This window comes from Phocoena sinus, chromosome 5, assembly GCF_008692025.1.
Source record: "Phocoena sinus isolate mPhoSin1 chromosome 5, mPhoSin1.pri, whole genome shotgun sequence".
NCBI lineage: Eukaryota > Metazoa > Chordata > Mammalia > Artiodactyla > Phocoenidae > Phocoena > Phocoena sinus.
Window position 1 is genome coordinate 73,004,089 of NC_045767.1, and position 15,661 is coordinate 73,019,749.

Here is a 15,661-nt window from a genome sequence, read left to right on the forward strand (position 1 = left end):
GAGTTCGCTGGCGGATGTTGTGAGCTAAACCAGGGCAAGAAGACATAGCTGAAAACCAGTGGAGTTCTCAGTTCTTGGGAAAGGTAACCAAGAGTGTTTATTAAAGCTCTGTCAGTTCTAGGGGATGTAAAACCAATCCAGCTGGCTTAAAAAGCAAAAGAGAGAGAAAAAAAAAAAAGCAAAAGAGGATAAAATGTGTCATATAACTGGACTGTTCCTGGGGTATCTCATAGGACCAGAGGAGGAGCTGCATGCACCAGTGCCTGTTCCCAGGACTGGGCACCACTGGAATCATCTGATTCTCTCCATCCATTTCTCCATCTCTGACCTCATTTTGCAGACAGGCTTTCTCCACAGGGTGCTGGTAGAGAAGATGGCTACTGGCAACCTAAATGTCACATCTTCCCAACTTAAAACTTCTCTTTCCCGTTATCTATATGTCAGACTCAGAAAAGGTCTCTGACCCTACTTGGGTCATTGCCCATGCTCCTGGATCACTCGTTATGTCCAGGGAAATGGATACTAAGATTGGCCAAGTCTGTGTTATGGGTCCACCCCTGTCATCAGGAGTGAAGTTACACTTCCACAGAGTAGAGGTATTTGGTCCAGGGTAGTGTCTCCAAGGTAACCTGCACAGCCAGGGATGAAAGCCCTCACTATCCAGCTCCTTCCAGCAGTCGGGTACCAGCTAATACAGTCAAGAAGTGTCAGGACTAGAAGAAGAAACATAGTAATGTGGTCCCAGGACAGTGATTCTAATTACCTCCGCTACTAACAAACACAGGTCTGTGTGCAAGGGTCAAGTTCTATTTTTCACTCTGGAGTTTCAAATTATCTATAAATTTATCTCCTCTAGTGTTGAACTGCCGATAGGTTGTACATGCCTTACCAAATGCTGACTCGTAGGACTGTCTGTCGGACCACCATCCCAGGTTAATAAGAATAAAGAACATGGTGCTTTTCTAGAGTGGCGCTCTTTGGATTAAAATTCTGGGAAAAGCACTTTGAGAACTGACTGTATTTCTAAAGATTTCTTAATAATGATAATTTCTCCCAGCATGAGCAGGAATAGAGATCTGTGTTTCAGAATAAATGGATTATGTGTCCTAGCAACCTGGAATTTTAAACTTTTTATTAGTCTTCCCCTGCAGTTGGCACATGAAAGGGGAAAAACACAAACATCATTGAAGAGAGAGTTTATGTATGAAGTGTGAGATGTAAGAGCTCTTAATTTTCTCTTGCAGCTGAGTAAATCTTTGGAGTCTTGGCTGAATTACAGGAAATGAAATGTACAATTAAATTGTGGCTTGACAAGTTTATTTACCCAAGGACAGTCTTAATTATTGTTGATTATTTTTGCTATTTTAATTAACTTAATAATAAAGTTGATATACTATATTTATGTAATTATGTTGAATTTATGAAATTTATTTCTCCTTTTATCACCCTACTTCAAAAGGAAAAAGCAAATATACAAAGAAATGCAGACGATGAGCTTAATTATTTAACTGGGCAAGAGTCAACAGGGATATTAATTTATAGGAATTATCTGGAATTCTTCATTGCCTTACTTGCAACTGGGATGGATTTTCCTCTTAAGGAAAAATTTCCCTTTTTTCTTCTGAACCAAAGACTTATGATGATTAAATGAGATAACATATACTCGGTATTGGCATAGAACAAGTTTTCAATAAATGTTTCTCTTTTCAGCTCCTTCCAATAACTAGTCATCAGGCCTGATGATTTAGCAGAACAAGTAGTTCTCAAATTGCAGAGCATATTTGGATCATCCCAGAAACTTGTGAAATATTCCACCCCCTGGTGCCTACTTTGGAACCACAGGATCTGAATTTCCAGATCTATGTCCAGCAAGCTCTGATGAACATCAACTATCAGAACCGCCGATCATAAGCTTTGCTTAAGTCAGAGCCTACAACAACTTCTGGGTTTGTTTCTTTGGCTCCCAAGAACTGAATGAATTCCGTATCCATTTTAAAGAGAAATTTGGAGCTAGAAAGGAACTTAGAGAGTATTTATTCCAGTTCTTTCTATTGCAGTTGGAACTGAATCCCAGAGAGGCTAAGTAACTTGCCCCATGGGGACACCCAGTCAATTGCTGTGCGTGGTGTGTTTGCCCCTGGGCCCCGTCCCACACCAGAGCTGACTCAGCATTAAGTTCTCCTTGGCTTCATGTAGAGGAGACATTGACTTTGGGATCAAATTTACCTACTTGTGCTGCTAATACATAGATGACTCCAGCCTGAATACGTTACACACATCCTATGTTTCATACTTCGTACAAAAATAGCTTCCCAGGGCTTCTTTGCTGGCACAGTGGTTGAGAGTCCGCCTGCCGATGCAGGGGACGCGGGTTCGTGCCCCAGTCCGGGAAGATCCCACATGCCGCGGAGTGGCTGGGCCCGTGAGCCATGGCCGCTGAGCCTGCGCGTCCGGAGCCTGTGCTCCGCAACGGGAGAGGCCACAACAGTGAGAGGCCCGTGTACCGCAAAAAAAAAAAAAAAAAAGCTTCCCAGTTCTAATGGCTGTTTCTCACTTTTATTACTTGATATAATTACCCCTTGCCCAGTCTTCTGCCTGCCTGGTGATGTGATTCATGACTGTTATTAGCAGGAGGCCTGAATGCACTTTGAGAAGAGCATTACAAGCAAACATCATCAATCAAATACTGTATAATCCCATTTGATTATTTTAGTGTCTCAGGAGCGTGAGAGATTTAGGTAGATAACTTTGGAAAGGATTGTTTCCTTTTTATAGCTTCAAGTCAAGTTGGCTTTGGGGAGTATAAGGTCCCATTTTTCAAGTTTAGGGGCAGAAGTTTTAAGTGCCCACCCATCTATTTTAGAACTGCATGATACGAACATTGGATGAAAGACCACCATATATGATTTATGGTGATGTTTTTGAAGTTCAAGTCCTAAAAGTGAATGAGAAACTCAAAATTAGGTGTAATTAGTATCGCTTTCAGTTATCTGAATTGATCTATCCTACCTGTAACTCAAATTATTATTACTGGAAATTAGTACCTCTCAGGCTACGCCTTACTGATTTCTGAGCCATTCCCAGGGTGTACTTCATGTCTTCCCATCTGTTTCTGCCGTTGTGGCCTCGTCTGTGGCTGACCTTAAGGGGATTCTTCCCTGTTGGCCGAGGCAGTCTTCCACTGCTAACTGATGCTTTTCCCACCACTATGCATGGCTGGAGGGGCATGGCCTACACTTCTGTCTCTTCATTCCCTATACCTCTGTTTTAAGGATAGTTTCCTGAAGATTTGATAGTAATGAAAGGGAGATACAATACCCACAGAGAAAGATCAGATCAGCACTCAGCTTCTCTAAAAAGTCTAAGCCCCTACTTAACCCCAGTTCTCCCTTTACCAGGCTGAGACAGCTCACTTCCTACTGGAAAGTTCTAAATGCTTCAGGGTTTGTGCCAACTGTCTCCCATCCCTAGAAAGAAAAGGGAGTTTCTTCCTCACTTCTGTCTGTGGTCTACTTGCCTTAGACAATGAATCTATTGCTGAAAGATTGAGAATTAGAAATGCTCTTTCCCTCATGGGCAGCGATGATACAGGAGAGAACGGCATGGCTCTCATGCCCCGACAGCACAGTCATACCATGGCCTGATGTTAGTACATTACCCAGAAGCTGGGTTATTCAGTCCCCAAACCGTGTATGAAATATCAAGAACCCAACCAGGTTGAGCTGTTCCAAGCTCCATTTAGATAATTCCATCTCTTCATCAACGCTTCATAAACGGGCATGCGTAGGGGTCCAGTCTTCCCTGAAGTCATGTTGTTAGAGAAACATTTCTCAATGCAGTACTTTTTTTTAATGCTGTACTTTTCTGAGTGTGGGTATTAATGTGCTTACTGTGAAAACCACACCCCAGGGATCCCTCCACAGCGGGGCTGATATTTGCGCGCCCTCACGTCCCTTGTGTGCAATCCTCCTAAAGCTGCAGGCCTGGCTGGACAGGGAAGCCCAGTGGGGGAGGCCCTAGGAGTCAGCCTGCTGGGACACAGGGCACAGCAGAAAAGGGCAGAGGACAGATCTGAGGGGCGCGTGGAGGATAATCAGCACACTGCCTGAGGTTAGAGTATTCAGGGAGAGTCTGATTCCCTGCTGGAGACTTTAGAACGTCATAACTCAACAAGACCTAGGGTTTTCCTGAAGATTGGGTTCAAAAACTCTAACCTGGCTGTGTCTCTGTGTGTGTGCCTGTGTGTGTATGTGTGTACAGAATCTGTGTGTGTGTATGTGTGTGGGTGTGGGTCTCTCTGTGTGTATGTATCTTTGTGTGTATTTGTCTGTGTCTGTGTGTGTATGTCTATATGTGTCTGTGTGTATCTGTGTGTGTATGTCGTGTATGTGTGTGTGTGTGTGTGTGTTTCCCTGAAAGCAGGGTCTTGGGCTGGGACAGAGAAGAAAGGAATTTCTGGGGTGGAGGACCCAGAACTCACACTGTGATGATTCGGAGTCTGAGAGGCAGTGGATACCCAACCCTGGCCTGTCCAGGCATCTTGGGGCTAACTGGCACCCGGGGAAGCGGTCTTGGGAATCTGAATGACTGTGATTTTGATTAGGCAAGGTGGGGCTTTGACATGGCATAGTAGCTGCACCCTTTTTTTTTTTTTTTTTTTGCGGTACGCGGGCCTCTCACTGTTGTGGCCTCTTCCGTTGCGGAGCACAGGCTCCGGACGCGCAGGCTCAGCGGCCATGGCTCACGGGCCCAGCCGCTCCGCAGCATGTGGGATCTTCCCGGACCGGGGCACGAACCCGCGTCCCCTGCATCGGCAGGCGGACTCTCAACCACTGCACCACCAGGGGAGCCCAGCATCACCCTTTTAAAAGAACCATCAGGCCAGAACTGCCTCTAATATTCGAGGGCCTCAAGGCAATAGACAAATAAAAGCCTGCATACCATATGTCCAAATCTTCAGAAGTCACAAATCAAGCTATGTCACAGCTTAGCCCTTGTGCCAAACCCGGCCACAGCACTCCCCAGGGATTGTCCTTGCAACCTGGAAGCTGAAGAAGCCACACCCCTCCCCTGCCTGCTAGTGGCAGCCTAGCTCTGCTGGTGCGGCCACGACAGACAGACCAGGGCAGACTGGGGTCTGGGCTCAGACTGCTGTGGGCAAAGCCACCTGCCTGACCAGGGACAGGGACAGACGTGGGCCCAGCTGACTGGGGAGTTCTCAGCTCTCAGCACTTCCAGCAACAGAACAGAAGGATTCTATTGTCAAATTGCTTTGGAAAATTCCACAAACCAACTCTCCTGCCCACCTCCTTGGAGAGTCACAATTTACATTACAGTATATAGTAAAGATTTTGATGGATCATATGAGAAGAAAATCTGCTGAACTTTGTTTAACTCAGCATTTCCCAAATGGGGCATTCTTTTGGGAACCTTCCTTTTCTCTTTAAGCCTTAATATCCCAGGGCAGCAGAGTTCTCCAGCACACCTAAGGAACTGCTTTTTTGGGAAGGGTTTCTGGACCTCAGATGCAGAGGACGGAGTGAATCATAACTCGGTCTGTAGCACGTGATTGTTCCTGGTTCATGCCAGGCCCTGCTCTCGTTCACTCTTACATTTATCCAGAGCCCATGATCATTGGGGTAAGCATGGTGCTTTAGGGCTCACAGTACTCTTAGGGGTCCACAAAATAATTTCTTTTAAATCAGAAGTAAACGTGCTTTCAGGTCAAAGAAGATTTTTTGGTACATAATATTAATATATTCGCCTTTATTCTAAGACAGTTGTAAAATATGATTATATATATATACACTATATATATAGTATATATTATATGTGTATATATACACAACTATAATATATATATATTTGGCTGTGCCACGGGGCTTGTGGAATTTTAGTTCCTCAACCAGGGATTGAACCTGGGCCTATGGCAGTGAAACCCTGCGTCCTAACCAGTGACCACCAGGGAATTCCCTTTAATATATTTTGTCTCGAAATGATCCATGAATGCAAAAGGACCAAGGGCCTCTGGAAATCAGAATGTGGCCCTGTATTTATGTGTTCTCCTTATCTTATATCCCAGTCCTATTGTCCCCAACAAGCAATGCTTTTAACGTGTACACTTATTTCTATTTGAATGTTTTTGAAAATATATATTGTTGCTTTGTGTAGTGTATTTTTCATTTACATGCTACTGTATTGTTCTGTTTCCTGCAATTTTCACTGGGCACCATGTTTTTATGATCAACCCATGCTGCTATAAGTACGTTCAACTCTATATTATTGGCGTCTACCTGCTGCAAAATACTCCATGGTACATCTGCATGTTTTACCAGTTCACTCCCCCAGCAATGCACGCCCACCCTCCAACTCCATCTCTATACTACAGTGACCGCCAAGTACATTCCCCTCATGGTCCTGGGTGGGAAAGTCCCCAGGATATATTCTCAGAAGTTAATTTCTGAGCCAGAGGGTACATACATACTTAATTTGGCTAAGTTATACCAAAAGGCTCTCAGCGAGAAATGCTGTTTTCATATTTTTCCTTTTTTTGAGCTGGTCATGTCAGGGTTTGCTACCCATTATGTTAGCTTCATAAAATAAATTGGGTAGTTCTTCTTTTATATTCTGGAGCAATCTGTATTGTCCTGGAATTCATTGTTCTTTGGAAGTGTGAAAATATGGGCAGTATGACTGCTTGGGGTTAAAGCCAATTTATATAGGCAGTTCTCTGAAAATGTTTTATATTTCTTCCTTGGCTATTGGTTCTAATAAATTTGAAGAGCTCTCAATCCAACGTTGGCACCTAGGCAGGAATAACTAGGTCCATGTGACACCAAGATGTGTATTTCTGTTATTGATGACTTTGTAACTTGGTGTAACGCCTGTGTACAATGGTTGCTCAGTAACACTCTTGATGGGCTTGCAGTTCTTAGCTTCCTACTGCAGAGCAGGATTTCATTCTCTGTATGTGAGATAGGTCTGCCCTGGTCCAGGAATGGGCTTTTTTTTTTTTTTTTTCATCATCTCAAAGTTTTGCTTTTAAGTTGACAGTGATGTCTTATACTTTTTGGCATAAGTTTTTACATATTTAAATTCTCAAAACGTTTTCCCTACTGAGGAAGCCAAGGCTGGCAAATGATGACTTATAAATCATGTGAATCATTCTGATTACCCACAGGACATTTTTTTCCTTAATATTAGTCATTCCAAAATTGCACTTGTATCACAAAACTGTCCTTTCCTGAATCGTGTGTGATAAGTGTGTGACCCATTCCTCTCTAATTACTGCAGTTAAGATTAGTATGTTTTCAAAAAGGAAGCTATCTGTAAAAATGATGTGAGAGTTTTTCATTTCTCAGGTTCACTTGGCAAGTTACATTATACAGATATCTTCCATTTTAAATAAAGCCACTACTGTACCTATGTTAAAACTTATAGAATTATGCCAAAGAAGGCTCATGTGTTTCCTAAAGAGTTTTCTCTTGGATCTATCAAGAAATAATTCCCGCCCCCCCCACCAAGGAAATATACCACGAATTTTGTCAGTCATTGAGACAATAAGATTTACTCTTCTGATATTAATATTATAACTTATTTTGCTGGAATACAGCTATTATATAAAGGAAAAGATATGACAATTGGATTCTAGGATCCAAAGTGACTCAGAGGTCAACTTTTCTTCCTTTCTCACTTTTTCCAAATGTAACCTAAAATCCCGTAGGCTTAAAGAAATTTTCCAGAAGAAAATCTTTATATGAAAGCAACAGTGTCGGGCTTCCCTGGTGGCGCAGTGGTTAAGAATCTGCCTGCCAATGCAGAGGACAAGGGTTCAAGCCCTAATCCGGGAAGTTCCCACATGCCGCGGAGAAACTAAGCCCGTGCGCCACAACTACTGAGCCTGCGCTCTAGAACCCGCGAGCTACAACTGCTGAGCCCGTGAGCCACAACTACTGAAGCCCGTGTGCCTAGAGCCTGTGCTCCGCAACAAGAGAAGCCACTGCAATGAGAAGCCCGCGCACCGCAACAAAGAGTAGCCCCCGCTCTCTGCAACTAGAGAAAGCATGCACTCAGCAAGGAGGACCCAACGCAGCCAAAAATAAATAAATTAAAGAAAAAAAAACAACAGTGTGGACTTCATATCATTAATTCTGGAAAGAAAAGCACAAAGTCCATTTTCTAATCTTAATTTGTTGTACGTGAGTATCTTGTGCTGACTTCTGGCATCAGTGGGAGTTCGGTGCTTTCGTCCATTAATTGATTTTACAAGCATTTATTGATATCTGCTTTATGGCAGGGATATAGTGGCGAACAATTACAACCACAAAAAAACAGACTCTGCCCTCCTCAAGCTTACATTCTAATGGAAGAAATAGACAGCAAACAAAGGATCAGGGGTGGTTATAATTCTCTGGGGTTGCTGTGTGGAGTGTGGAATGTGGTGGGGTGAGGGGGAAGAGGCACGGTGGTGACAGCAGACAGAGATGACCAGGACAGAAGTGGTGGCTTGGCTGAGAGCAGTAGCAGTGGAGAAGGAGAGAAATGGACAGATTGGGGATAAGATTTGAAATAGAGCTACAGATCTCCAACATACTATATGTAAGGCTACCTTGGTCCAGCTTCCCAGAAACAGACTGAGATGGAGATTTGGGGGCAGGAGTTGCTTGCAGAGTGTTCTCAGAATGCCTGTGGTCTGTATATGTATAACTGATTCACTTTGTTATAGAGCAGAAACTAACACACCATTGTAAAGCAATTATACTCTAATAAAGATGTTAAAAAAAAAAAAAAGAACAGCTGTGATGGAGTGAAGGAAGCAGGGTAGGGGAGTCGAGGTTGAACTGCAGTTACAACAGAGGCCTCAGCTGACCTCAGGGGGAGAGCTGAAGTTGGGCTGGCCCTTCTGATATGTCCCAAAATGAAGCGAGGAAGGGGTGGGTCTTTGTGCCCCTCATGAACAAGTCATTGGAAATGGGCTGCTCAAGGAGAGGACCTGGGCCAGGCAGCCCCCTTCAAAACAGGCAATTCCTGAAGAGGGACTCAGCTGGGAGTTGTCAGGAACCAGCATTCAGTGGCTGGGAAAATAGGTGCCTAGGTCCTAATGGGGGGCATTTGGGTGGCACATCACACCACCCACTAGAGTATACGTAGCTCTCACTTCCCTAGCAGGTGTTGTGTTCTAACCTAGACTGATGATAAAATGGTAATCTCAAATTTTTGAATTCTCCAAATTGAGTGAGCATCAGTCATCTGAGAGGTAAAGTGCATATTCCTGGACCCAGTCCCCCCAGTCAGAGGTCTGTGCTGTGATCAGAGATGCTTCATTTTTAATGAGTATTTTAAGTTATTCCGATGCAGGGGTCTGCAGATAACACTATGGAAAAAACAAAAAAAAATCTTGTGTTAGGTACAATTCTAAGAAGTGGCCAAGGCTTCCTGCCCCTGGTGTACATGCCCTGCATAATCTCAGGATTGTAAATTGGTGGATTTTACTCTAGTGATTAGATTACATTATATGGCACAGTGGATCTTAAGGTAGGGAAATTGTCTAGGTGGGCCTGACCTAACTACATGAACTCTTTAAGATCAGAGAGCCTAGCCTCATCATGTGAGACACTTAAACCTACAGAACAGTGAGTTGATAAATGGATATTCTTTTAAGCCACTGAATTTGTGGTGTTTGTTATGCAGTAACAGAAAATTAATACAAAAATTATTGCATTAAGCATATCCTGGAGACAGAACAGAGAAGAAATAGACTTGGTTCTGAGACTAGTTGTTCTAGGTGAGAGCATGGCAAGAAAGGGGATGTCCCCTTAAGTTCTTCCCAGTTAAATGGAGATGATATGCCCACCATGCCTCCCTCATGGGATTTTTTTGGGGTGGGAAGGTCCAATTCAGGTATAAACATAACATACAAAAGACTGAATCATTATTACAATATGAGCTCTAGGACTTTTACAAGATTCTTCATAGTGATTCTTCCAAACTAAATATATAGATTTTTGAATGAAAAAATTTTTGTGTACCTTAAAGATATATTGAAAGTACTTCCTCTGACTTTGAAACAAACAATAGAGCACCAAGCTACTCACTGGCTTGCCTGCCCAGTGCCAACACACCGTGGAACCTGGGTGAGCAGAGACTCAGGGTGCACTCCTTGCACATTGTAGGACTGGGTCGAGACTCTGTTAATGGGGGCAACAAGGGTGGACAACAGAGAGTGGAGTTAGGATCCAGCCAGGAAAAGAGAAGCCACATTGGCTATTACAACAGAGGAAATATAATGTACAGTATAGGTGTTGGAGGGCTGATGGGGCAAAATGGAACACTGGTGTAAACAGATAATAACTACCGGGAGTACTGATCACCACTTAGAACCGTGGGAAGAAAAGAAGAGGTTGGGATTAGCAAAATCTAGAAATTCAGAGGAGGGACCTCTTGGAGCTGGGATGCAGATCTCTGAGGAAGAAGCCCAAGTGGTGCTGGCACCACAGAAGAGGTGAAATGAGGCAGATTCTGGGCACGTTGAAAAAGCTGGAGTCTGGAACAGCTACTGCTGCTGGGGCAAACGGCCACTGCTAAGCTCGCAGTCTCTTTAATACCCCCTGTTGGCAGAACCCAGTAGGGGAGCAAGCAGGCAGAAGGAAAAGACTGTGTGCAGAGTCCAGCCACAGCATCACAGAGCAGGTTGTGAAAGGGTGGGTTTGGAGCTAAGAAGCAGTACCTTCATAACCAGCGGCCAGGGAAGTCTGATCTCATTTGAAGGATTCAAGACAGTGGTTGGAGATGGGAATGGTGGGAGAAGGCTGACTTATTATCAACTCCCCCTTTGCCCTAAGAAAAGATCCAAGGTCTAAGGAGCCTGAAAGGGACAGCTTTCTGACAATAGAAACCCTGGGTTGGAGAGAGAGGGATGAGAGCGGTAGGTGGCTGGCTAGAGACTACCTGTCAGGGCATGTTCCGATATGTCCCAAAATGAAGCGAGGAAGGGGTGGGTCTTTGGAGAGCATGAGTGATGCTCTCCATCAGAGCCAGGCTGGGGGACTAAGCTCCTACTTCTCCAGTGAGGGTACTTGTCCCCCTGGAGGGACATAGAAGAATTCAGGAAGTGTATAAAAACTATAGGATGAGCATGGTGTATCTTCTAGGAATGTCACCTTTTCTGGAAGGTTTTAGGGAAAATATTTGAAGAAATCTAGGGGTTTGAAAGTGGTAATGGTGTTCTTGAACTATTTGGATATTACAAAAGTCATAGTGGAAACTATAGCCATAATAAATCTGTACAACATTCCATACATCATCTTTTGGGGGTGGAATTATGTTAACTCCTTCAGGTGACACTGGCTGACATACAGGTCTACATGCGGAGGCCCCTGAAAATATTTTCATATTAAAAATGTATTGTGGAATGGGGTGCAAATTTTACTTTTAACACTAATATATAAGATGTCGAAGCAAATGTGTGTTTACAATAGACAATATCAACTCACCCATCCTTCCAGAGTCCTTGAAAAAGTTTGGGGACTTCTAGTCATTATGATCTGTCACCTGAAATTTTTTTTTTTTTTTTTTTGTCACCTGAATTTTTTAATGCTCAAGGAGGAGGTCTCTATTTTTTTTTTTTTTTTTTGTCTAGAAAAGACTTTTTCTTTCCTATTTGAAATTACAAACATTTTATTTTATTTTTAAAATAACTTTATTTATTATTTATTTATTTATGGCTGCGTTTGGTCTTCGTTGCTGCACGTGGGCTTTCTCTAGTTGCGGCGAGCGGGGGCTACTCTTCGTTGCGGTGCGCGGGCTTCTTGTTGCGGTGGCTTCTTTTGTTGACAAGCTCGGGCTCTAGGCACGTGGGCTTCAGTAGTTGTGGCACATGGGGACTCAGTAGTTGTGGCGCACGGGCTTAGTTGCCTTGCGGCAGGTGGGACCTTCCCGGACCAGGGCTCGAATCCGTGTCCCTTGCCTTAGCAGGTGGATTCTTTTTTTTTTTTTTTTTTTGCGGTATGCGGGCCTCTCACTGCCGTGGCCTCTCCAGTTGCGGAGCACAGGCTCCGGACGCACAGGCTCAGCAGCCATGGCTCACGGGCCCAGCCGCTCCGCGGCACGTGGGATCCTCCCGGACCGGGGCACGAACCCGTGTCCCCTGCATCGGCAGGCGGACTCTCAACCACTGCGCCACCAGGGAAGCCCAGCAGGTGGATTCTTAACCACTGTGCCACCAGGGAAGTGCCTGAAATTACAAACATTTAAATTATAAAAATTAAAACTTAGTTTTCTTAAGCCTTTATATTAAATTTAGAAATCTTGTTAGACTTTTTAATAAGCCTACTAAAACAAGAAGAGTCATCTTTGTTCTCAGATTAACGGTAGATTAACTCAATTTGAACAGATTAAATCCCCCGCACATTGGTCACACTTATAAACTTAATTAAATTCCCTTAAACATTTTAAATTGCATTTGTACATTTAATATATTTAATTTTCTTAAGTGTTTCAAGTGCCCAACAAGGCAAATTTATGACCTAAAAAGCAAAACCTTTCTAAGTACTTAGATAACTCTCATGTATTAAGTAAATTAAATTTATAAATATAGTTATCTTTTGTTCTCTTAAATATTACAATGCTGGTTAAATATTTCCTCAAGGTTTCTTTTGTTTTTCAACTTAAAATTAGAAGTCAAAAACCAGTTATACCTTTCAAACTGAGTTCACAGGATAAGCCACCAGATTTTCTAATCTGCCATGTTCTCTAGCCCTTTAAATAACCTTGATTATTACAAAACTGATTCCAAAAGTGAATATAAAATTGTGAGTTATATGGCTTTGATTTGCTTCTTCATCTCTATTCAATTCTAATCTTTTCCAGTGTTGAAAGGCATTTTCCCAAATACAGGAAAACAATTGTACCATCTTGGGTGGGTCCATATGACAGGATTAACCATTCCTGACTACGACATTGTTGGGATTTTGATCAGGGTACAGACCTTTGGGGTCCATGAATCACAAATGATCATGTTGGATCATTTTTGAAGATGGAGGTTTGAAGCCCTATCTTGGGTTACATTTAATAAATTTGTTTTCTGGCTATTTCTATTCTATACTCTATTTTTAAAATTGAGATATAATTTGCATATAACATTGTGTAAGTTTAAGGTATACAAAGTGTTGATTTGATACACTTACATATTGCAATGTGATTACCACTGGTAGCACTGGCTAACCTCTCTACTGTGTCACAGAATTACCATTTCTTTTTTGTTGTGGGAATAATTATGATCTATATCCTTTCATTTTCTCCTCTTGTCTGATATATTAGTGCCTTCTCTTGTCTGGGTCTGGTCACCACTTAAAGACGTTTTCATTTCTTATCTTCTGGTTCTCCCAGCAGAGCATTATTCTGCTGTGGTGGCCAGATAGCAGGTGTGGGTACATGTGGGAGAAGGCCTTCCATCTCACCCTCTGGATACAACCGCAGGTGCAAAAAACACTTAGTGTGAATGAACAAATGCGTTTATAGGAGGAGCCAGGAGAAGCAAGAGTCAGCATCCCTCTCCCACTCTCACTTTCCTTTCTGCCGTTGCCACTGAAGGGATGTAAAATTTGTGCTAACCAGACAGGGGCCAGAAGAGAGTAAGGGGCTTGGGCTCTAAAAATACCTCTTGATGTACACCCCTGAAGGAGTTAGGAACTTGGCGTGTGGCTTCAAACAGACTTGGATTTGAATCTTGCCTCCACAATTGAAGAAAAGCACGGAAAAGTTATCTGACCTCTCCGATCCTATTTTCTCAACTTTGAAGTCCCCAACTCATGGCATGATGGTTATAATCATTTGAAATTGTGTACATAAAGCAGACAGCACTGTGCCCAGCACACAGTTCACTATAATTACCAATTTATCGATTCATTTTTCCATCTCCATCTTGTTCAGTGTACTGTCTCCGGCACTTAGCATAGAGCCTGGCACCAGCACTTGTTGGATGGATGACTTCCTATCCATGACAATATTTGGGCCAGCTGCTAGAACTGTCAATGTTGGATGCTACTTGTACCCAAGTGACTTGCTTGGGCCATGCATGGAGCATCGGTGTTATATGAATGCTATGGTGATTGTTTTGTGTGATGTGTGTTTATGCTGTTGGATATCAGGGTAAAGCCACAGTCATGTATACAGAGTGAGGTCAGACCTGAAGGATAAGAGAATTCATTGTGTCATCAACTAGGTAAAAGGCCTCTATTGCAGAATTGGGTGGGAGAAGCGTAGGTGGGTAAGAGAACAGTGATCTTTCTTTCTCTTGGACTTGACCACAGAGGTGTCAAGATGACTGGGAAGAGATTGTGACAAAGTCTTTACATGACACCCTTCATATATGGCCACTTTCTGAGTCTTAGCCCTATCTTATTCTAATTGCCATCCGAGATAGCTACACTCTGACTCCAAAAGGCTGGGATTTCTTCTTTCTCCTGGCTCTTAACCGGTTACCAGGGATTCTCAATTTCATCACTATTGACATTTTGGCCCAGATAATTCTTTGCCGCAAGGGGCTGTCCTGAGCATTGTAGGAGGGTTAGTAGGTACTGTAGCGGGGAGCAATGGGATGCTGTACTCACGAGATGCCAATAGCATCTCTACAATTGTGACGATAAAAAATGTCTGCAGACATTGCTGAATGTCCCCTAGGGAAGCCCGTTTGCAAACCACTGAACCAGACTCTTTCTTATGTTTTTTGTATTTACTTCCCTCATATGCCCTTTGGCACTTTGTAAAGTCTTCTTGAAAATTCTATCCTAACTGTGCTAAGGAGTAAGGAAACATATTTTGCATAAGCATAAACCAGGTCCTTAAAGGAGCAGACCGTGACAGCTACTGAGGTTGATGGTGGCAGTAAGAATCAAAGCAAAAGAATCTTAAGGGGAATTAATTAAAATGCAGTTTCCCATCTGGAACTTCTCTTTAAAGCATTCGACACTAAGAAGGATGGTGGATTTGCTTATGTTGATTTTGGAATTTTTTCCACTCTGAGACAGGTGCACATTTAAGAAGTTCTGAATAAGTGTCATGTCCCTTTATGGAGGCCTAATTAGAGCTGGGTTTCATAGTTTTTAACTGGGAAGGGAAAATACAAAGGGTAAAAAGTTTAAACGTGGCTGAAAGCCCAAGAAATAAATTTGCAAAGTGCTTTATGGCCTTTCCAGCTGTATCAGAAATTAAGAGAGAATGACGGTGCCATTTCCTGGTAGCCAAACATCTGGAAATGTTTTTCCCTTGTTTTCATGGGCACCATGGTTGACTCACAAGGGACTCTCCCTCTTGGCATCTTTTACATGGAGTGCTAGTTGCAACTTGTTGGCAGAGAAGATTGATGGATCCTTCAATTCCCTACACTTTCCTTGTCTTTTGAAACATTCCATCCAGGCCCCAAAATGCAATCCAGTGGAACAACACAATGGGGTGGCCTGCAAAGCAGGTGCAAAGTTTTGGAAGACATTCCAATACAGGTATCTCTGGGCAAGTGACAAGTCAATAAATGTATGTCCTAGGGCTAATTTGCATTTTTTAAAACCTGAGATATTGTGGAATAGGTAGGGGACAGTTTGCATATTAAGTTGAGTTCAAGAGACATTATTAAATGATGCAAGGGATTGGGCTGGACATCGGACTA